The sequence below is a fragment of the Dendrobates tinctorius genome, unplaced genomic scaffold (genome assembly GCF_039654945.1).
Source record: "Dendrobates tinctorius isolate UK_male_01 unplaced genomic scaffold, ASM3965494v1 ptg000350l, whole genome shotgun sequence".
Classification (NCBI taxonomy): domain Eukaryota; kingdom Metazoa; phylum Chordata; class Amphibia; order Anura; family Dendrobatidae; genus Dendrobates; species Dendrobates tinctorius.
Window position 1 is genome coordinate 2,606,310 of NW_027362016.1, and position 23,705 is coordinate 2,630,014.

The 23,705-nt window shown below is 35.5% G+C and overlaps 4 non-coding genes across 4 annotated transcripts; all 4 read left to right on the forward strand.

Moving 5' to 3' along the window:
- The first annotated feature begins 5,079 nt into the window (after nt 1-5,079).
- TRNAF-GAA (transfer RNA phenylalanine (anticodon GAA)) lies at nt 5,080-5,152 on the forward strand. Its single transcript has one exon. It is a non-coding gene; the product is annotated as a tRNA-Phe (tRNA).
- Nucleotides 5,153-6,147: 995 nt separating this feature from the next.
- On the forward strand, nt 6,148-6,230 carry TRNAL-CAG (transfer RNA leucine (anticodon CAG)). The gene has a single exon. It is a non-coding gene; the product is annotated as a tRNA-Leu (tRNA).
- Nucleotides 6,231-11,597: 5,367 nt separating this feature from the next.
- On the forward strand, nt 11,598-11,680 carry TRNAL-CAG (transfer RNA leucine (anticodon CAG)). The gene has a single exon. It is a non-coding gene; the product is annotated as a tRNA-Leu (tRNA).
- A 1,932-nt stretch (nt 11,681-13,612) lies between these two features.
- Nucleotides 13,613-13,695, forward strand: TRNAM-CAU (transfer RNA methionine (anticodon CAU)). Its single transcript has one exon. It is a non-coding gene; the product is annotated as a tRNA-Met (tRNA).
- Nucleotides 13,696-23,705: the final 10,010 nt, after the last annotated feature.

Genomic DNA, 23,705 nt, shown 5'->3' on the forward strand with positions numbered 1-23,705 from the left:
TCTAGGAACATCAAACAGATTTTTTGTGCATATGTCTGTTGTTCTTTTGGCACTAGAAAAATCCTTTGGACAGTCAATGAGGAGGGACTATTTCACCTCTTTGTGTTCTCTGTCCCTATTAGGGTAGGGAATCAACCTTCTACAGTGCTGTCATGAAATATATCTAGAAACGGATTTGCTGGTAAGTCTACTTTCATAGTTTTCACCTCATACATCAATAGACCATAACGATACTTAATAAACAAAAACTTAACAAGTAGGTAATCATAGTTTAAAAAATGTGAAATGCCCATGTCATTCTGACATGTTTCAGCACATTTTGGGACAAATGGTCTCACTTTTAACAATCAATAAAATATTTTCTCTAAATTTTTGTCTCTTTTTTGCTCCAATTGTTTGCATCTCATAAAAAATAAAACTTGATGTAACATTATGCATGCAAATTGTGTTTTATGTGCGACCATGACCTATTCTAGAAGCACAGGGTCAGAATTATACTGGTGCATGGAGACAAAATGAAAATGTAAAAATTCAATGGCAAAATTGCTGTCTTTTTCTACTCATTCACAAATAGTTAATGAATGTTATTAAATATGTACAGCAAAATGGAAGGCGTTTCAAATAGAAATCATGCTTCAAAAAACAGTCAAATGAAAAATTATAATATATCCCTCCAGGTGTGACACTTGACATTTGCAGAGTGTCAAACCCCCCATAAAATGTTGGGAGAGCGTTAGACTGAAGATCTAAAGGTCCCTGGTCCAATCCCGGGTTTCGGCAAAATGCTTTTTCTTCACCGTTTACATTTTAAGGAGATATTAAACAAAGCACATGGACTGATCATGATCAAAAGGCCTAAAAATCTTAACTATCTACAGAAAACAAAATGTTAAAAATTTGAGAAACGGTAACTTTTTCCTTTTGAACACATGAATGTTTTTTAGTAATTTTTCCTCTATTTTGTCGCAGTCGCAGGTCGCAGTCTCCCCTGGAGGCGTGGGTTCAAATCCCACTTCTGACATCAACATTTAATTTCAAGAAACTTTATCTTCATTTATTGATTAGATGAGGTCAAACAAAACTTAGTAATGTGGTTTTGAAAAATTTCCTGAGAGTCTTTGGAGTGAATCTGAATTTGTCCTCTCAAAAAAGAACTCTAGGAACATCAAACAGATTTTTTGTGCATATGTCTGTTGTTCTTTGGCACTAGAAAAATCCTTTGGACAGTCAATGAGGAGGGACTATTTCACCTCTTTGTGTTCTCTGTCCCTATTAGGGTAGGGAATCAACCTTCTACAGTGCTGTCATGAAATATATCTAGAAACGGATTTGCTGGTAAGTCTACTTTCATAGTTTTCACCTCATACATCAATAGACCATAACAATACTTAATAAACAAAAACTTAACAAGTAGGTAATCATAGTTTAAAAAATGTGAAATGCCCATGTCATTCTGACATGTTTCAGCACATTTTGGGACAAATGGTCTCACTTTTAACAATCAATAAAATATTTTCTCTAAATTTTTGTCTCTTGTTTGCTCCAATTGTTTGCATCTCATAAAAAATAAAACTTGATGTAACATTATGCATGCAAATTGTGTTTTATGTGCGACCATGACCTATTCTAGAAGCACAGGGTCAGAATTATACTGGTGCATGGAGACAAACTGAAAATGTAAAAATTCAATGGCAAAATTGCTGTCTTTTTCTACTCATTCACAAATAGTTAATGAATGTTATTAAATATGTACAGCAAAATGGAAGGCGTTTCAAATAGAAATCATGCTTCAAAAAACAGTCAAATGAAAAATTATAATATATCCCTCCAGGTGTGACACTTGACATTTGCAGAGTGTCAAACCCCCCAGAAAATGTATAGATATCGTCAAAATAGCTCAGTTGGGAGAGCGTTAGACTGAAGATCTAAAGGGCCCTGGTCCAATCCCGGGTTTCGGCAAAATGCTTTTTCTTCACCGTTTACATTTTAAGGAGATATTAAACAAAGCACATGGACTGATCATGATCAAAAGGCCTAAAAATCTTAACTATCTACAGAAAACAAAATGTTAAAAATTTGAGAAACGGTAACTTTTTCCTTTTGAACACATGAATGTTTTTTAGTAATTTTTCCTCTATTTTGTCGCAGTCGCAGGTCGCAGTCTCCCCTGGAGGCGTGGGTTCAAATCCCACTTCTGACATCAACATTTAATTTCAAGAAACTTTATCTTCATTTATTGATTAGATGAGGTCAAACAAAACTTAGTAATGTGGTTTTGAAAAATTTCCTGAGAGTCTTTGGAGTGAATCTGAATTTGTCCTCTCAAAAAAGAACTCTAGGAACATCAAACAGATTTTTTGTGCATATGTCTGTTGTTCTTTTGGCACTAGAAAAATCCTTTGGACAGTCAATGAGGAGGGACTATTTCACCTCTTTGTGTTCTCTGTCCCTATTAGGGTAGGGAATCAACCTTCTACAGTGCTGTCATGAAATATATCTAGAATTGGATTTGCTGGTAAGTCTACTTTCATAGTTTTCACCTCATACATCAATAGACCATAACGATACTTAATAAACAAAAACTTAACAAGTAGGTGATCATAGTTTAAAAAATGTGAAATGCCCATGTCATTCAGACATGTTTCAGCACATTTTGGGACAAATGGTCTCACTTTTAACAATCAATAAAATGTTTTCTCTAAATTTTTGTCTCTTTTTTGCTCCAATTGTTTGCATCTCATAAAAAATAAAACTTGATGTAACATTATGCATTCAAATTGTGTTTTATGTGCGACCATGACCTATTCTAGAAGCACAGGGTCAGAATTATACTGGTGCATGGAGACAAACTGAAAATGTAAAAATTCAATGGCAAAATTGCTGTCTTTTTCTACTCATTCACAAATAGTTAATGAATGTTATTAAATATGTACAGCAAAATGGAAGGCGTTTCAAATAGAAATCATGCTTCAAAAAACAGTCAAATGAAAAATTATAATATATCCCTCCAGGTGTGACACTTGACATTTGCAGAGTGTCAAACCCCCCAGAAAATGTATAGATATCGTCAAAATAGCTCAGTTGGGAGAGCGTTAGACTGAAGATCTAAAGGGCCCTGGTCCAATCCCGGGTTTCGGCAAAATGCTTTTTCTTCACCGTTTACATTTTAAGGAGATATTAAACAAAGCACATGGACTGATCATGATCAAAAGGCCTAAAAATCTTAACTATCTACAGAAAACAAAATGTTAAAAATTTGAGAAACGGTAACTTTTTCCTTTTGAACACATGAATGTTTTTTAGTAATTTTTCCTCTATTTTGTTTTATTTCAGATTGACTTAGCTGTAAGAGGATTAAAAGGTAACCTGATAGCTGAAACAGACAGCACTTATCAGACACTAGCTGAATGATTATAGTCAGCTTGTTTGACTTTGAAACACTGAGGCATTACTGAGACAAATGTCCTTAAAAAATATGCTGTGGACAAAGTCAAAAAGGCAAAAAACACAAGCTCCACACAGGTCCGTCATCTTTAATTTGAAATATAGGAGGTTTCTACTTTAATGGTGAGACAAAGCATCTACATATTTGACATTGCTCCAGTGAGTAGAGCCCACTTAAAAATGTATGGGTTGCTTGTCTCTGCAAGCAAAAGCTGGGCACTAAACTGGCATACTTGCAATGCTGGATGGTTCAGAGTGAAAACACCTATAGGCTGACAATAGTAATTGCAGGTGTTGATTAACTCATTGTGCAAAATAATTTCTAAAATGTGGTCACTTTGGGAGGTTTTCTGCTGTTTTGATACTCTGCAAATTTCATCTGCAAGGTATTCCTGCAAAATCTGCATTGCAAAACCCAAATAGGGATCTTCCTTTCAAAGCCCTGCTGTGTGGCCAAACAGTAGTTTCTGAAGAAATGTGGTGCATCACCGCATTTGTGAGAAATCTAACATTTCTAATATCCAAACAAAATAAATGGAGGTTTAAAAATTAATGCAGACGAAAAGTACGCATATAAAAAATGTTATTTATTGACTTTTTTGGGGTGGTGTGACAAGTTTGTAATCACAAGGAATGGTAACATTTCTGCTGACTAGCATGGAAGGAGTTAAGTTCCAATTGCATATCGAAGTCAGGATGGCCAAGCGGTCTAAGGCGCTGCGTTCAGGTCACAGTCTCCCCTGGAGGCGTGGGTTCAAATCCCACTTCTGACATCAACATTTAATTTCAAGAAACTTTATCTTGATTGATTAGATGAGGTCGAACAAAACTTAGTAATGTGGTTTTGAAAAATTTCCTGAGAGTCTTTGGAGTGAATCTGAATTTGTCCTCTCAAAAAAGAACTCTAGGAACATCAAACAGATTTTTTGTGCATATGTCTGTTGTTCTTTTGGCACTAGAAAAATCCTTTGGACAGTCAATGAGGAGGGACTATTTCACCTCTTTGTGTTCTCTGTCCCTATTAGGGTAGGGAATCAACCTTCTACAGTGCTGTCATGAAATATATCTAGAAACGGATTTGCTGGTAAGTCTACTTTCATAGTTTTCACCTCATACATCAATAGACCATAACGATACTTAATAAACAAAAACTTAACAAGTAGGTAATCATAGTTTAAAAAATGTGAAATGCCCATGTCCTTCTGACATGTTTCAGCACATTTTGGGACAAATGGTCTCACTTTTAACAATCAATAAAATATTTTCTCTAAATTGTTGTCTCTTTTTTGCTCCAATTGTTTGCATCTCATAAAAAATAAAACTTGATGTAACATTATGCATGCAAATTGTGTTTTATGTGCGACCATGACCTATTCTAGAAGCACAGGGTCAGAATTATACTGGTGCATGGAGACAAACTGAAAATGTAAAAATTCAATGGCAAAATTGCTGTCTTTTTCTACTCATTCACAAATAGTTAATGAATGTTATTAAATATGTACAGCAAAATGGAAGTCGTTTCAAAAAGAAATCATGCTTCAAAAAACAGTCAAATGAAAAATTATAATATATCCCTCCAGGTGTGACACTTGACATTTGCAGAGTGTCAAACCCCCCAGAAAATGTATAGATATGGCCGAAATAGCTCAGTTGGGAGAGCATTAGACTGAAGATCTAAAGGTCCCTGGTCCAATCCCGGGTTTCGGCAAAATGCTTTTTCTTCACCGTTTACATTTTAAGGAGATATTAAACAAAGCACATGGACTGATCATGATCAAAAGGCCTAAAAATCTTAACTATCTACAGAAAACAAAATGTTAAAAATTTGAGAAACGGTAACTTTTTCCTTTTGAACACATGAATGTTTTTTAGTAATTTTTCCTCTATTTTGTTTTATTTCAGATTGACTTAGCTGTAAGAGGATTAAAAGGTAACCTGATAGCTGAAACAGACAGCACTTATCAGACACTAGCTGAATGATTATAGTCAGCTTGTTTGACTTTGAAACACTGAGGCATTACTGAGACAAATGTCCTTAAAAAATATGCTGTGGACAAAGTCAAAAAGGCAAAAAACACAAGCTCCACACAGGTCCGTCATCTTTAATTTGAAATATAGGAGGTTTCTACTTTAATGGTGAGACAAAGCATCTACATATTTGACATTGCTCCAGTGAGTAGAGCCCACTTAAAAATGTATGGGTTGCTTGTCTCTGCAAGCAAAAGCTGGGCACTAAACTGGCATACTTGCAATGCTGGATGGTTCAGAGTGAAAACACCTATAGGCTGACAATAGTAATTGCAGGTGTTGATTAACTCATTGTGCAAAATAATTTCTAAAATGTGGTCACTTTGGGAGGTTTTCTGCTGTTTTGGTACTCTGCAAATTTCATCTGCAAGGTATTCCTGCAAAATCAGCATTGCAAAACCCAAATAGGGCTCTTCCTTTCAAAGCCCTGCTGTGTGGCCAAACAGTAGTTTCTGAAGAAATGTGGTGCATCACCGCATTTGTGAGAAATCTAACATTTCTAATATCCAAACAAAATAAATGGAGGTTTAAAAATTAATGCAGACGAAAAGTACGCATATAAAAAATGTTATTTATTGACTTTTTTGGGGTGGTGTGACAAGTTTTTAATCACAAGGAATGGTAACATTTCTGCTGACTAGCATGGAAGGAGTTAAGTTCCAATTGCATATCGAAGTCAGGATGGCCGAGCGGTCTAAGGCGCTGCGTTCAGGTCGCAGTCTCCCCTGGAGGCGTGGGTTCAAATCCCACTTCTGACATCAACATTTAATTTCAAGAAACTTTATCTTCATTGATTAGATGAGGTCAAACAAAACTTAGTAATGTGGTTTTGAAAAATTTCCTGAGAGTCTTTGGAGTGAATCTGAATTTGTCCTCTCAAAAAAGAACTCTAGGAACATCAAACAGATTTTTTGTGCATATGTCTGTTATCATAGAATCATAGAATCATAGAATCATAGAATCGTAGAGTTGGAAGGGACCTCCTGGGCCATCTGGTCCAACCCCCTGCTCAAAGCAGGATTCGCTAAATCATCCCAGTCAGATGTCTGTCCAGCCTCTGTTTGAAGACTTCCATTGAAGGAGAACTCACCACTTCTCGTGGCAGCCTGTTCCACTCATTGATCACTCTAACTGTCAAAAAGTTTTTTCTAATATCTAATCTGTGTCTCCTCCCAAAATCTGTTTGATGTTCCTAGAGTTTTTTGGCACTAGAAAAATCCTTTGGACAGTCAATGAGGAGGGACTATTTCACCTCTTTGTGTTCTCTGTCCCTATTAGGGTAGGGAATCAACCTTCTACAGTGCTGTCATGAAATATATCTAGAAACGATTTGCTGGTAAGTCTACTTTCATAGTTTTCACCTCATACATCAATAGACCATAACAATACTTAATAAACAAAAACTTAACAAGTAGGTAATCATAGTTTAAAAAATGTGAAATGCCCATGTCATTCTGACATGTTTCAGCACATTTTGGGACAAATGGTCTCACTTTTAACAATCAATAAAATATTTTCTCTAAATTTTTGTCTCTTTTTTGCTCCAATTGTTTGCATCTCATAAAAAATAAAACTTGATGTAACATTATGCATGCAAATTGTGTTTTATGTGCGACCATGACCTATTCTAGAAGCACAGGGTCAGAATTATACTGGTGCATGAAGACAAACTGAAAATGTAAAAATTCAATGGCAAAATTGCTGTCTTTTTCTACTCATTCACAAATAGTTAATGAATGTTATTAAATATGTACAGCAAAATGGAAGTCGTTTCAAATAGAAATCATGCTTCAAAAAACAGTCAAATGAAAAATTATAATATATCCCTCCAGGTGTGACACTTGACATTTGCAGAGTGTCAAACCCCCCATAAAATGTTGGGAGAGCGTTAGACTGAAGATCTAAAGGTCCCAGGTCCAATCCCGGGTTTCGGCAAAATGCTTTTTCTTCACCGTTTACATTTTAAGGAGATATTAAACAAAGCACATGGACTGATCATGATCAAAAGGCCTAAAAATCTTAACTATCTACAGAAAACAAAATGTTAAAAATTTGAGAAACGGTAACTTTTTCCTTTTGAACACATGAATGTTTTTTAGTAATTTTTCCTCTATTTTGTCGCAGTCGCAGGTCGCAGTCTCCCCTGGAGGCGTGGGTTCAAATCCCACTTCTGACATCAACATTTAATTTCAAGAAACTTTATCTTCATTTATTGATTAGATGAGGTCAAACAAAACTTAGTAATGTGGTTTTGAAAAATTTCCTGAGAGTCTTTGGAGTGAATCTGAATTTGTCCTCTCAAAAAAGAACTCTAGGAACATCAAACAGATTTTTTGTGCATATGTCTGTTGTTCTTTTGGCACTAGAAAAATCCTTTGGACAGTCAATGAGGAGGGACTATTTCACCTCTTTGTGTTCTCTGTCCCTATTAGGGTAGGGAATCAACCTTCTACAGTGCTGTCATGAAATATATCTAGAAACGGATTTGCTGGTAAGTCTACTTTCATAGTTTTCACCTCATACATCAATAGACCATAACGATACTTAATAAACAAAAACTTAACAAGTAGGTAATCATAGTTTAAAAAATGTGAAATGCCCATGTCATTCTGACATGTTTCAGCACATTTTGGGACAAATGGTCTCACTTTTAACAATCAATAAAATGTTTTCTCTAAATTTGTGTCTCTTTTTTGCTCCAATTGTTTGCATCTCATAAAAAATAAAACTTGATGTTACATTATGCATGCAAATTGTGTTTTATGTGCGACCATGACCTATTCTAGAAGCACAGGGTCAGAATTATACTGGTGCATGGAGACAAACTGAAAATGTAAAAATTCAATGGCAAAATTGCTGTCTTTTTCTACTCATTCACAAATAGTTAATGAATGTTATTAAATATGTACAGCAAAATGGAAGGCGTTTCAAATAGAAATCATGCTTCAAAAAACAGTCAAATGAAAAATTATAATATATCCCTCCAGGTGTGACACTTGACATTTGCAGAGTGTCAAACCCCCCAGAAAATGTATAGATATCGTCAAAATAGCTCAGTTGAGAGAGCGTTAGACTGAAGATCTAAAGGTCCCTGGTCCAATCCCGGGTTTCGGCAAAATGCTTTTTCTTCACCGTTTACATTTTAAGGAGATATTAAACAAAGCACATGGACTGATCATGATCAAAAGGCCTAAAAATCTTAACTATCTACAGAAAACAGAAAACAAAATGTTAAAAATTTGAGAAACGGTAACTTTTTCCTTTTGAACACTTGAATGTTTTTTAGTAATTTTTCCTCTATTTTGTTTTATTTCAGATTGACTTAGCTGTAAAAGGATTAAAAGGTAACCTGATAGCTGAAACAGACAGCACTTATCAGACACTAGCTGAATGATTATAGTCAGCTTGTTTGACTTTGAAACACTGAGGCATTACTGAGACAAATGTCCTTAAAAAATATGCTGTGGACAAAGTCAAAAAGGCAAAAAACACAAGCTCCACACAGGTCCGTCATCTTTAATTTGAAATATAGGAGGTTTCTACTTTAATGGTGAGACAAAGCATCTACATATTTGACATTGCTCCAGTGAGTAGAGCCCACTTAAAAATGTATGGGTTGCTTGTCTCTGCAAGCAAAAGCTGGGCACTAAACTGGCATACTTGCAATGCTGGATGGTTCAGAGTGAAAACACCTATAGGCTGACAATAGTAATTGCAGGTGTTGATTAACTCATTGTGCAAAATAATTTCTAAAATGTGGTCACTTTGGGAGGTTATCTGCTGTTTTGGTACTCTGCAAATTTCATCTGCAAGGTATTCCTGCAAAATCTGCATTGCAAAACCCAAATAGGGCTCTTCCTTTCAAAGCCCTGCTGTGTGGCCAAACAGTAGTTTCTGAAGAAATGTGGTGCATCACCGCATTTGTGAGAAATCTAACATTTCTAATATCCAAACAAAATAAATGGAGGTTTAAAAATTAATGCAGACGAAAAGTACGCATATAAAAAATGTTATTTATTGACTTTTTTGGGGTGGTGTGACAAGTTTTTAATCACAAGGAATGGTAACATTTCTGCTGACTAGCATGGAAGGAGTTAAGCTCCAATTGCATATCAAAGTCGGGATGTCCGAGGCGCTGGGTTCAGGTTGCAGTCTCCCCTGGAGACGTGGGTTCAAATCCCACTTCTGACATCAACATTTAATTTCAAGAAACTTTATCTTCATTTATTGATTAGATGAGGTCAAACAAAACTTAGTAATATGGTTTTGAAAAATTTCCTGAGAGTCTTTGGAGTGAATCTGAATTTGTCCTCTCAAAAAAGAACTCTAGGAACATCAAACAGATTTTTTGTGCATATGTCTGTTGTTCTTTTGGCACTAGAAAAATCCTTTGGACAGTCAATGACGAGGGACTATTTCACCTCTTTGTGTTCTCTGTCCCTATTAGGGTAGGGAATCAACCTTCTACAGTGCTGTCATGAAATATATCTAGAAACGGATTTGCTGGTAAGTCTACTTTCATAGTTTTCACCTCATACATCAATAGACCATAGCGATACTTAATAAACAAAAACTTAACAAGTAGGTAATCATAGTTTAAAAAATGTGAAATGCCCATGTCCTTCTGACATGTTTCAGCACATTTTGGGACAAATGGTCTCACTTTTAACAATCAATAAAATATTTTCTCTAAATTTTTGTCTCTTTTTTGCTCCAATTGTTTGCATCTCATAAAAAATAAAACTTGATGTAACATTATGCATGCAAATTGTGTTTTATGTGCGACCATGACCTATTCTAGAAGCACAGGGTCAGAATTATACTGGTGCATGGAGACAAACTGAAAATGTAAAAATTCAATGGCAAAATTGCTGTCTTTTTCTACTCATTCACAAATAGTTAATGAATGTTATTAAATATGTACAGCAAAATGGAAGGCGTTTCAAATAGAAATCATGCTTCAAAAAACAGTCAAATGAAAAATTATAATATATCCCTCCAGGTGTGACACTTGACATTTGCAGAGTGTCAAACCCCCCAGAAAATGTATAGATATGGCCGAAATATCTCAGTTGGGAGAGCGTTAGACTGAAAATCTAAAAGTCCCTGGTCCAATCCCGGGTTTCGGCAAAATGCTTTTTCTTCACCGTTTACATTTTAAGGAGATATTAAACAAAGCACATGGGCTGATCATGATCAAAAGGCCTAAAAATCTTAACTATCTACAGAAAACAAAATGTTAAAAATTTGAGAAACGGTAACTTTTTCCTTTTGAACACATGAATGTTTTTTTAGTAATTTTTCCTCTCTTTTGTTTTATTTCAGATTGACTTAGCTGTAAGAGGATTAAAAGGTAACCTGATAGCTGAAACAGACAGCACTTATCAGACACTAGCTGAATGATTATAGTCAGCTTGTTTGACTTTGAAACACTGAGGCATTACTGAGACAAATGTCCTTAAAAAATATGCTGTGGACAAAGTCAAAAAGGCAAAAAACACAAGCTCCACACAGGTCCGTCATCTTTAATTTGAAATATAGGAGGTTTCTACTTTAATGGTGAGACAAAGCATCTACATATTTGACATTGCTCCAGTGAGTAGAGCCCACTTAAAAATGTATGGGTTGCTTGTCTCTGCAAGCAAAAGCTGGTCACTAAACTGGCATACTTGCAATGCTGGATGGTTCAGAGTGAAAACACCTATAGGCTGACAATAGTAATTGCAGGTGTTGATTAACTCATTGTGCAAAATAATTTCTAAAATGTGGTCACTTTGGGAGGTTTTCTGCTGTTTTGGTACTATGCAAATTTCATCTGCAAGGTATTCCTGCAAAATCAGCATTGCAAAACCCAAATAGGGCTCTTTCTTTCAAAGCCCTGCTGTGTGGCCAAACAGTAGTTTCTGAAGAAATGTGGTGCATCACCGCATTTGTGAGAAATCTAACATTTCTAATATCCAAACAAAATAAATGGAGGTTTAAAAATTAATGCAGACGAAAAGTACGCATATAAAAAATGTTATTTATTGACTTTTTGGGGTGGTGTGACAAGTTTTTAATCACAAGGAATGGTAACATTTCTGCTGACTAGCATGGAAGGAGTTAAGTTCCAATTGCATATCGAAGTCAGGATGGCCGAGCGGTCTAAGGTGCTGCGTTCAGGTCGCAGACTCCCCTGGAGGCGTGGGTTCAAATCCCACTTCTGACATCAACATTTAATTTCAAGAAACTTTATCTTCATTTATTGATTAGATGAGGTCAAACAAAACTTAGTAATGTGGTTTTGAAAAATTTCCTGAGAGTCTTTGGAATGAATCTGAATTTGTCCTCTCAAAAAAGAACTCTAGGAACATCAAACAGATTTTTTGTGCATATGTCTGTTGTTCTTTTGGCACTAGAAAAATCCTTTGGACAGTCAATGAGGAGGGACTATTTCACCTCTTTGTGTTCTCTGTCCCTATTAGGGTAGGGAATCAACCTTCTACAGTGCTGTCATGAAATATATCTAGAAACGGATTTGCTGGTAAGTCTACTTTCATAGTTTTCACCTCATACATCAATAGACCATAACGATACTTAATAAACAAAAACTTAACAAGTAGGTAATCATAGTTTAAAAAATGTGAAATGCCCATGTCCTTCTGACATGTTTCAGCACATTTTGGGACAAATGGTCTCACTTTTAACAATCAATAAAATATTTTCTCTAAATTTTTGTCTCTTTTTTGCTCCAATTGTTTGCATCTCATAAAAAATAAAACTTGATGTAACATTATGCATGCAAATTGTGTTTTATGTGCGACCATGACCTATTCTAGAAGCACAGGGTCAGAATTATACTGGTGCATGGAGACAAACTGAAAATGTAAAAATTCAATGGCAAAATTGCTGTCTTTTTCTACTCATTCACAAATAGTTAATGAATGTTATTAAATATGTACAGCAAAATGGAAGGCGTTTCAAATAGAAATCATGCTTCAAAAAACAGTCAAATGAAAAATTATAATATATCCCTCCAGGTGTGACACTTGACATTTGCAGAGTGTCAAACCTCCAGAAAATGTATAGATATGGCCGAAATAGCTCATTTGGGAGAGCGTTAGACTGAAGATCTAAAGGTCACTGGTCCAATCCCGGGTTTTGGCAAAATGCTTTTTCTTCACCGTTTACATTTTAAGGAGATATTAAACAAAGCACATGGGCTGATCATGATCAAAAGGCCTAAAAATCTTAACTATCTACAGAAAACAAAATGTTAAAATTTGAGAAACGGTAACTTTTTCCTTTTGAACACATGAATGTTTTTTAGTAATTTTTCCTCTCTTTTGTTTTATTTCAGATTGACTTAGCTGTAAGAGGATTAAAAGGTAACCTGTTAGCTGAAACAGACAGCACTTATCAGACACTAGCTGAATGATTATAGTCAGCTTGTTTGACTTTGAAACACTGAGGCATTACTGAGACAAATGTCCTTAAAAAATATGCTGTGGACAAAGTCAAAAAGGCAAAAAACACAAGCTCCACACAGGTCCGTCATCTTTAATTTGAAATATAGGAGGTTTCTACTTTAATGGTGAGACAAAGCATCTACATATTTGACATTGCTCCAGTGAGTAGAGCCCACTTAAAAATGTATGGGTTGCTTGTCTCTGCAAGCAAAAGCTGGGCACTAAACTGGCATACTTGCAATGCTGGATGGTTCAGAGTGAAAACACCTATAGGCTGACAATAGTAATTGCAGGTGTTGATTAACTCATTGTGCAAAATAATTTCTAAAATGTGGTCACTTTGGGAGGTTTTCTGCTGTTTTGATACTCTGCAAATTTCATCTGCAAGGTATTCCTGCAAAATCTGCATTGCAAAACCCAAATAGGGCTCTTCCTTTCAAAGCCCTGCTGTGTGGCCAAACAGTAGTTTCTGAAGAAATGTGGTGCATCACCGCATTTGTGAGAAATCTAACATTTCTAATATCCAAACAAAATAAATGGAGGTTTAAAAATTAATGCAGACGAAAAGTACGCATATAAAAAATGTTATTTATTGACTTTTTTGGGGTGGTGTGACAAGTTTTTAATCACAAGGAATGGTAACATTTCTGCTGACTAGCATGGAAGGAGTTAAGTTCCAATTGCATAGTGAAGTCAGGATGGCCGAGCGGTCTAAGGTGCTGCGTTCATGTCGCAGTCTCCCCTGGAGGCGTGGGTTCAAATCCCACTTCTGACATCAACATTTAATTTCAAGAAACTTTATCTTCATTTATTGATTAGATGAGGTCAAACAAAACTTAGTAATGTGGTTTTGAAAAATTTCCTGAGAGTCTTTGGAGTGAATCTGAATTTGTCCTCTCAAAAAAGAACTCTAGGAACATCAAACAGATTTTTTGTGCATATGTCTGTTGTTCTTTTGGCACTAGAAAAATCCTTTGGACAGTCAATGACGAGGGACTATTTCACCTCTTTGTGTTCTCTGTCCCTATTAGGGTAGGGAATCAACCTTCTACAGTGCTGTCATGAAATATATCTAGAAACGGATTTGCTGGTAAGTCTACTTTCATAGTTTTCACCTCATACATCAATAGACCATAGCGATACTTAATAAACAAAAACTTAACAAGTAGGTAATCATAGTTTAAAAAATGTGAAATGCCCATGTCCTTCTGACATGTTTCAGCACATTTTGGGACAAATGGTCTCACTTTTAACAATCAATAAAATATTTTCTCTAAATTTTTGTCTCTTTTTTGCTCCAATTGTTTGCATCTCATAAAAAATAAAACTTGATGTAACATTATGCATGCAAATTGTGTTTTATGTGCGACCATGACCTATTCTAGAAGCACAGGGTCAGAATTATACTGGTGCATGGAGACAAACTGAAAATGTAAAAATTCAATGGCAAAATTGCTGTCTTTTTCTACTCATTCACAAATAGTTAATGAATGTTATTAAATATGTACAGCAAAATGGAAGGTGTTTCAAATAGAAATCATGCTTCAAAAAACAGTCAAATGAAAAATTATAATATATCCCTCCAGGTGTGACACTTGACATTTGCAGAGTGTCAAACCCCCCAGAAAATGTATAGATATGGCTGAAATAGCTCAGTTGGGAGAGCGTTAGACTGAAGATCTAAAGGTCCCTGGTCCAATCCCGGGTTTCGGCAAAATGCTTTTTCTTCACCGTTTACATTTTAAGGAGATATTAAACAAAGCACATGGGCTGATCATGATCAAAAGGCCTAAAAATCTTAACTATCTACAGAAAACAAAATGTTAAAAATTTGAGAAACGGTAACTTTTTCCTTTTGAACACATGAATGTTTTTTAGTAATTTTTCCTCTATTTTGTTTTATTTCAGATTGACTTAGCTGTAAGAGGATTAAAAGGTAACCTGATAGCTGAAACAGACAGCACTTATCAGACACTAGCTGAATGATTATAGTCAGCTTGTTTGACTTTGAAACACTGAGGCATTACTGAGACAAGTGTCCTTAAAAAATATGCTGTGGACAAAGTCAAAAAGGCAAAAAACACAAGCTCCACACAGGTCCGTCATCTTTAATTTGAAATATAGGAGGTTTCTACTTTAATGGTGAGACAAAGCATCTACATATTTGACATTGCTCCAGTGAGTAGAGCCCACTTAAAAATGTATGGGTTGCTTGTCTCTGCAAGCAAAAGCTGGGCACTAAACTGGCATACTTGCAATGCTGGATGGTTCAGAGTGAAAACACCTATAGGCTGACAATAGTAATTGCAGGTGTTGATTAACTCATTGTGCAAAATAAATTCTAAAATGTGGTCACTTTGGGAGGTTTTCTGCTGTTTTGGTACTCTGCAAATTTCATCTGCAAGGTATTCCTGCAAAATCTGCATTGCAAAACCCAAATAGGGCTCTTCCTTTCAAAGCCCTGCTGTGTGGCCAAACAGTAGTTTCTGAAGAAATGTGGTGCATCACCGCATTTGTGAGAAATCTAACATTTCTAATATCCAAACAAAATAAATGGAGGTTTAAAAATTAATGCAGACGAAAAGTACGCATATAAAAAATGTTATTTATTGACTTTTTTGGGGTGGTGTGACAAGTTTTTAATCACAAGGAATGGTAACATTTCTGCTGACTAGCATGGAAGGAGTTAAGTACCAGTTGCATGTCAAAGTTGGGATGGCCGAGCGGTCTAAGGCGCTGCGTTCAGTTTGCAGTCTCCCCTGGGTTCAAATCCCACTTCTGACATCAACATTTAATTTCAAGAAACTTTATCTTCATTTATTGATTAGATGAGGTCAAACAAAACTTAGTAATGTGGTTTTGAAAAATTTCCTGAGAGTCTTTGGAGTGAATCTGAATTTGTCCTCTCAAAAAAGAACTCTAGGAACATCAAACAGATTTTTTGTGCATATGTCTGTTGTTCTTTTGGCACTAGAAAAATCCTTTGGACAGTCAATGACGAGGGACTATTTCACCTCTTTGTGTTCTCTGTCCCTATTAGGGTAGGGAATCAACCTTCTACAGTGCTGTCATGAAATATATCTAGAAACGGATTTGCTGGTATGTCTACTTTCATAGTTTTCACCTCATACATCAATAGACCATAACGATACTTAATAAACAAAAACTTAACAAGTAGGTAATCATAGTTTAAAAAATGTGAAATGCCCATGTCATTCTGACATGTTTCAGCACATTTTGGGACAAATGGTCTCACTTTTAACAATCAATAAAATATTTTCTCTAAATTTTTGTCTCTTTTTTGCTCCAATTGTTTGCATCTCATAAAAAATAAAACTTGATGTAACATTATGCATGCAAATTGTGTTTTATGTGCGACCATGACCTATTCTAGAAGCACAGGGTCAGAATTATACTGGTGCATGGAGACAAACTGAAAATGTAAAAATTCAATGGCAAAATTGCTGTCTTTTTCTACTCATTCACAAATAGTTAATGAATGTTATTAAATATGTACAGCAAAATGGAAGGCGTTTCAAATAGAAATCATGCTTCAAAAAACAGTCAAATGAAAAATTATAATATATCCCTCCAGGTGTGACACTTGACATTTGCAGAGTGTCAAACCCCCCATAAAATGTTGGGAGAGCGTTAGACTGAAGATCTAAAGGTCCCTGGTCCAATCGCGGGTTTCGGCAAAATGCTTTTTCTTCACCGTTTACATTTTAAGGAGATATTAAACAAAGCACATGGACTGATCATGATCAAAAGGCCTAAAAATCTTAACTATCTACAGAAAACAAAATGTTAAAAATTTGAGAAACGGTAACTTTTTCCTTTTGAACATATGAATGTTTTTTAGTAATTTTTCCTCTATTTTGTCGCAGTCGCAGGTCGCAGTCTCCCCTGGAGGCGTGGGTTCAAATCCCACTTCTGACATCAACATTTAATTTCAAGAAACTTTATCTTCATTTATTGATTAGATGAGGTCAAACAAAACTTAGTAATGTGGTTTTGAAAAATTTCCTGAGAGTCTTTGGAGTGAATCTGAATTTGTCCTCTCAAAAAAGAACTCTAGGAACATCAAACAGGTTTTTTGTGCATATGTCTGTTGTTCTTTTGGCACTAGAAAAATCCTTTGGACAGTCAATGAGGAGGGACAATTTCACCTCTTTGTGTTCTCTGTCCCTATTAGGGTAGGGAATCAACCTTCTACAGTGCTGTCATGAAATATATCTAGAAACGGATTTGCTGGTAAGTCTACTTTCATAGTTTTCACCTCATACATCAATAGACCATAACGATACTTAATAAACAAAAACTTAACAAGTAGGTAATCATAGTTTAAAAAATGTGAAATGCCCATGTCCTTCTGACATGTTTCAGCACATTTTGGGACAAATGGTCTCACTTTTAACAATCAATAAAATATTTTCTCTAAATTTTTGTCTCTTTTTTGCTCCAATTGTTTGCATCTCATAAAAAATAAAACTTGATGTAACATTATGCATGCAAATTGTGTTTTATGTGCGACCATGACCTATTCTAGAAGCACAGGGTCAGAATTATACTGGTGCATGGAGACAAACTGAAAATGTAAAAATTCAATGGCAAAATTGCTGTCTTTTTCTACTCATTCACAAATAGTTAATGAATGTTATTAAATATGTACAGCAAAATGGAAGGCGTTTCAAATAGAAATCATGCTTCAAAAAACAGTCAAATGAAAAATTATAATATATCCCTCCAGGTGTGACACTTGACATTTGCAGAGTGTCAAACCCCCCAGAAAATGTATAGATATGGCCGAAATAGCTCAGTTGGGAGAGCATTAGACTGAAGATCTAAAGGTCCCGGGTTTCGGCAAAATGCTTTTTCTTCACCGTTTACATTTTAAGGAGATATTAAACAAAGCACATGGACTGATCATGATCAAATGGCCTAAAAATCTTAACTATCTACAGAAAACAAAATGTTAAAAATTTGAGAAACGGTAACTTTTTCCTTTTGAACACATGAATGTTTTTTAGTAATTTTTCCTCTATTTTGTTTTATTTCAGATTGACTTAGCTGTAAGAGGATTAAAAGGTAACCTGATAGCTGAAACAGACAGCACTTATCAGACACTAGCTGAATGATTATAGTCAGCTTGTTTGACTTTGAAACACTGAGGCATTACTGAGACAAATGTCCTTAAAAAATATGCTGTGGACAAAGTCAAAAAGGCAAAAAACACAAGCTCCACACAGGTCCGTCATCTTTAATTTGAAATATAGGAGGTTTCTACTTTAATGGTGAGACAAAGCATCTACATATTTGACATTGCTCCAGTGAGTAGAGCCCACTTAAAAATGTATGGGTTGCTTGTCTCTGCAAGCAAAAGCTGGGCACTAAACTGGCATACTTGCAATGCTGGATGGTTCAGAGTGAAAACACCTATAGGCTGACAATAGTAATTGCAGGTGTTGATTAACTCATTGTGCAAAATAATTTCTAAAATGTGGTCACTTTGGGAGGTTTTCTGCTGTTTTGGTACTCTGCAAATTTCATCTGCAAGGTATTCCTGCAAAATCTGCATTGCAAAACCCAAATAGGGCTCTTCCTTTCAAAGCCCTGCTGTGTGGCCAAACAGTAGTTTCTGAAGAAATGTGGTGCATCACCGCATTTGTGAGAAATCTAACATTTCTAATATCCAAACAAAATAAATGGAGGTTTAAAAATTAATGCAGACGAAAAGTACGCATATAAAAAATGTTATTTATTGACTTTTTTGGGGTGGTGTGACAAGTTTTTAATCACAAGGAATGGTAACATTTCTGCTGACTAGCATGGAAGGAGTTAAGTTCCAATTGCATATCAAAGTCGGGATGGCCGAGCGGTCTAAGGTTGCAGTCTCCTCTGGAGATGTGGGTTCAAATCCCACTTCTGACATCAACATTTAATTTCAAGAAACTTTATCTTCATTTATTGATTAGATGAGGTCAAACAAAACTTAGTAATGTGGTTTTGAAAAATTTCCTGAGAGTCTTTGGAGTGAATCTGAATTTGTCCTCTCAAAAAAGAACTCTAGGAACATCAAACAGATTTTTTGTGCATATGTCTGTTGTTCTTTTGGCACTAGAAAAATCCTTTGGACAGTCAATGACGAGGGACTATTTCACCTCTTTGTGTTCTCTGTCCCTATTAGGGTAGGGAATCAACCTTCTACAGTGCTGTCATGAAGTATATCTAGAAACGGATTTGCTGGTAAGTCTACTTTCATAGTTTTCACCTCATACATCAATAGACCATAACGATACTTAATAAACAAAAACTTAACAAGTAGGTAATCATAGTTTAAAAAATGTGAAATGCCCATGTCATTCTGACATGTTTCAGCACATTTTGGGACAAATGGTCTCACTTTTAACAATCAACAAAATATTTTCTCTAAATTTTTGTCTCTTTTTTGCTCCAATTGTTTGCATCTCATAAAAAATAAAACTTGATGTAACATTATGCATGCAAATTGTGTTTTATGTGCGACCATGACCTATTCTAGAAGCACAGGGTCAGAATTATACTGGTGCATGGAGACAAACTGAAAATGTAAAAATTCAATGGCAAAATTGCTGTCTTTTTCTACTCATTCACAAATAGTTAATGAATGTTATTAAATATGTACAGCAAAATGGAAGGCGTTTCATATAGGAATCATGCTTCAAGAAACAGTCAAATGAAAAATTATAATATATCCCTCCAGGTGTGACACTTGACATTTGCAGAGTGTCAAACCCCCCATAAAATGTTGGGAGAGCGTTAGACTGAAGATCTAAAGGTCCCTGGTCCAATCCCGGGTTTCGGCAAAATGCTTTTTCTTCACCGTTTACATTTTAAGGAGATATTAAACAAAGCACATGGACTGATCATGATCAAAAGGCCTAAAAATCTTAACTATCTACAGAAAACAAAATGTTATAAATTTGAGAAACGGTAACTTTTTCCTGTTGAACACATGAATGTTTTTTAGTAATTTTTCCTCTATTTTGTCGCAGTCGCAGGTCGCAGTCTCCCCTGGAGGCGTGGGTTCAAATCCCACTTCTGACATCAACATTTAATTTCAAGAAACTTTTTCTTCATTTATTGATTAGATGAGGTCAAACAAAACTTAGTAATGTGGTTTTGAAAAATTTCCTGAGAGTCTTTGGAGTGAATCTGAATTTGTCCTCTCAAAAAAGAACTCTAGGAACATCAAACAGATTTTTTGTGCATATGTCTGTTGTTCTTTTGGCACTAGAAAAATCCTTTGGACAGTCAATGAGGAGTGACCATTTCACCTCTTTGTGTTCTCTGTCCCTATTAGGGTAGGGAATCAACCTTCTACAGTGCTGTCATGAAATATATCTAGAAACGGATTTGCTGGTAAGTCTACTTTCATAGTTTTCACCTCATACATCAATAGACCATAACGAAACTTAATAAACAAAAACTTAACAAGTAGGTAATCATAGTTTAAAAAATGTGAAATGCCCATGTCATTCTGACATGTTTCAGCACATTTTGGGACAAATGGTCTCACTTTTAACAATCAATAAAATATTTTCTCTAAATTTTTGTCTCTTTTTTGCTCCAATTGTTTGCATCTCATAAAAAATAAAACTTGATGTAACATTATGCATGCAAATTGTGTTTTATGTGCGACCATGACCTATTCTAGAAGCACAGGGTCAGAATTATACTGGTGCATGGAGACAAACTGAAAATGTAAAAATTCAATGGCAAAATTGCTGTCTTTTTCTACTCATTCACAAATAGTTAATGAATGTTATTAAATATGTACAGCAAAATGGAAGGCGTTTCAAATAGAAATCATGCTTCAAAAAACAGTCAAATGAAAAATTATAATATATCCCTCCAGGTGTGACACTTGACATTTGCAGAGTGTCAAACCCCCCAGAAAATGTATAGATATGGCCGAAATAGCTCAGTTGGGAGAGCGTTAGACTGAAGATCTAAAGGTCCCGGGTTTCGGCAAAATGCTTTTTCTTCACCGTTTACATTTTAAGGAGATATTAAACAAAGCACATGGACTGATCATGATCAAAAGGCCTAAAAATCTTAACTATCTACAGAAAACAAAATGTTAAAAATTTGAGAAACGGTAACTTTTTCCTTTTGAACACATGAATGTTTTTTAGTAATTTTTCCTCTATTTTGTTTTATTTCAGATTGACTTAGCTGTAAGAGGATTAAAAGGTAACCTGATAGCTGAAACAGACAGCACTTATCAGACACTAGCTGAATGATTATAGTCAGCTTGTTTGACTTTGAAACACTGAGGCATTACTGAGACAAATGTCCTTAAAAAATATGCTGTGGACAAAGTCAAAAAGGCAAAAAACACAAGCTCCACACAGGTCCGTCATCTTTAATTTGAAATATAGGAGGTTTCTACTTTAATGGTGAGACAAAGCATCTACATATTTGACATTGCTCCAGTGAGTAGAGCCCACTTAAAAATGTATGGGTTGCTTGTCTCTGCAAGCAAAAGCTGGGCACTAAACTGGCATACTTGCAATGCTGGATGGTTCAGAGTGAAAACACCTATAGGCTGACAATAGTAATTGCAGGTGTTGATTAACTCATTGTGCAAAATAATTTCTAAAATGTGGTCACTTTGGGAGGTTTTCTGCTGTTTTGGTACTCTGCAAATTTCATCTGCAAGGTATTCCTGCAAAATCTGCATTGCAAAACCCAAATAGGGCTCTTCCTTTCAAAGCCCTGCTGTGTGGCCAAACAGTAGTTTCTGAAGAAATGTGGTGCATCACCGCATTTGTGAGAAATCTAACATTTCTAATATCCAAACAAAATAAATGGAGGTTTAAAAATTAATGCAGACGAAAAGTACGCATATAAAAAATGTTATTTATTGACTTTTTTGGGGTGGTGTGACAAGTTTTTAATCACAAGGAATGGTAACATTTCTGCTGACTAGCATGGAAAGAGTTAAGTTCCAATTGCATATCGAAGTCAGGATGGCCGAGCGGTCTCCCCTGGAGGCGTGGGTTCAAATCCGACTTCGGACATCAACATTTAATTTCAAGAAACTTTATCTTCATTTATTGATTAGATGAGGTCAAACAAAACTTAGTAATGTGGTTTTGAAAAGAGTCTTTGGAGTGAATCTGAATTTGTCCTCTCAAAAAAGAACTCTAGAAACATCAAACAGATTTTTTGTGCATATGTCTGTTGTTCTTTTGGCACTAGAAAAATCCTTTGGACAGTCAATGAGGAGGGACTATTTCACCTCTTTGTGTTCTCTGTCCCTATTAGGGTAGGGAATCAACCTTCTACAGTGCTGTCATGAAATATATCTAGAAACGGATTTGCTGGTAAGTCTACTTTCATAGTTTTCACCTCATACATCAATAGACCATAACGATACTTAATAAACAAAAACTTAACAAGTAGGTAATCATAGTTTAAAAAATGTGAAATGCCCATGTCATTCTGACATGTTTCAGCACATTTTGGGACAAATGGTCTCACTTTTAACATTAACAATCAATAAAATATTTTCTCTAAATTTTTGTCTCTTTTTTGCTCCAATTGTTTGCATCTCATAAAAAATAAAACTTGATGTAACATTATGCATGCAAATTGTGTTTTATGTGCGACCATGACCTATTCTAGAAGCACAGGGTCAGAATTATACTGGTGCATGGAGACAAACTGAAAATGTAAAAATTCAATGGCAAAATTGCTGTGTTTTTCTACTCATTCACAAATAGTTAATGAATGTTATTAAATATGTACAGCAAAATGGAAGGCGTTTCAAATAGAAATCATGCTTCAAAAAACAGTCAAATAAAAAATTATAATATATCCCTCCAGGTGTGACACTTGACATTTGCAGAGTGTCAAACCCCCCAGAAAATGTATAGATATGGCCGAAATAGCTCAGTTGGGAGAGCGTTTGACTGAAGATCTAAAGATCCCTGGTCCATTCCCGGGTTTCGGCAAAATGCTTTTTCTTCACCGTTTACATTTTAAGGAGATATTAAACAAAGCACATGGACTGATCATGATCAAAAGGCCTAAAAATCTTAACTATCTACAGAAAACAAAATGTTAAAAATTTGAGAAACGGTAACTTTTTCCTTTTGAACACATGAATGTTTTTTAGTAATTTTTCCTCTATTTTGTTTTATTTCAGATTGACTTAGCTGTAAGAGGATTAAAAGGTAACCTGATAGCTGAAACAGACAGCACTTATCAGACACTAGCTGAATGATTATAGTCAGCTTGTTTGACTTTGAAACACTGAGGCATTACTGAGACAAATGTCCTTAAAAAATATGCTGTGGACAAAGTCAAAAAGGCAAAAAACACAAGCTCCACACAGGTCCATCATCTTTAATTTGAAATATAGGAGGTTTCTACTTTATTGGTGAGACAAAGCATCTACATATTTGACATTGCTCCAGTGAGTAGAGCCCACTTAAAAATGTATGGGTTGCTTGTCTCTGCAAGCAAAAGCTGGGCACTAAACTGGCATACTTGCAATGCTGGATGGTTCAGAGTGAAAACACCTATAGGCTGACAATAGTAATTGCAGGTGTTGATTAACTCATTGTGCAAAATAATTTCTAAAATGTGGTCACTTTGGGAGGTTTTCTGCTGTTTTGGTACTCTGCAAATTTCATCTGCAAGGTATTCCTGCAAAATCTGCATTGCAAAACCCAAATAGGGCTCTTCCTTTCAAAGCCCTGCTGTGTGGCCAAACAGTAGTTTCTGAAGAAATGT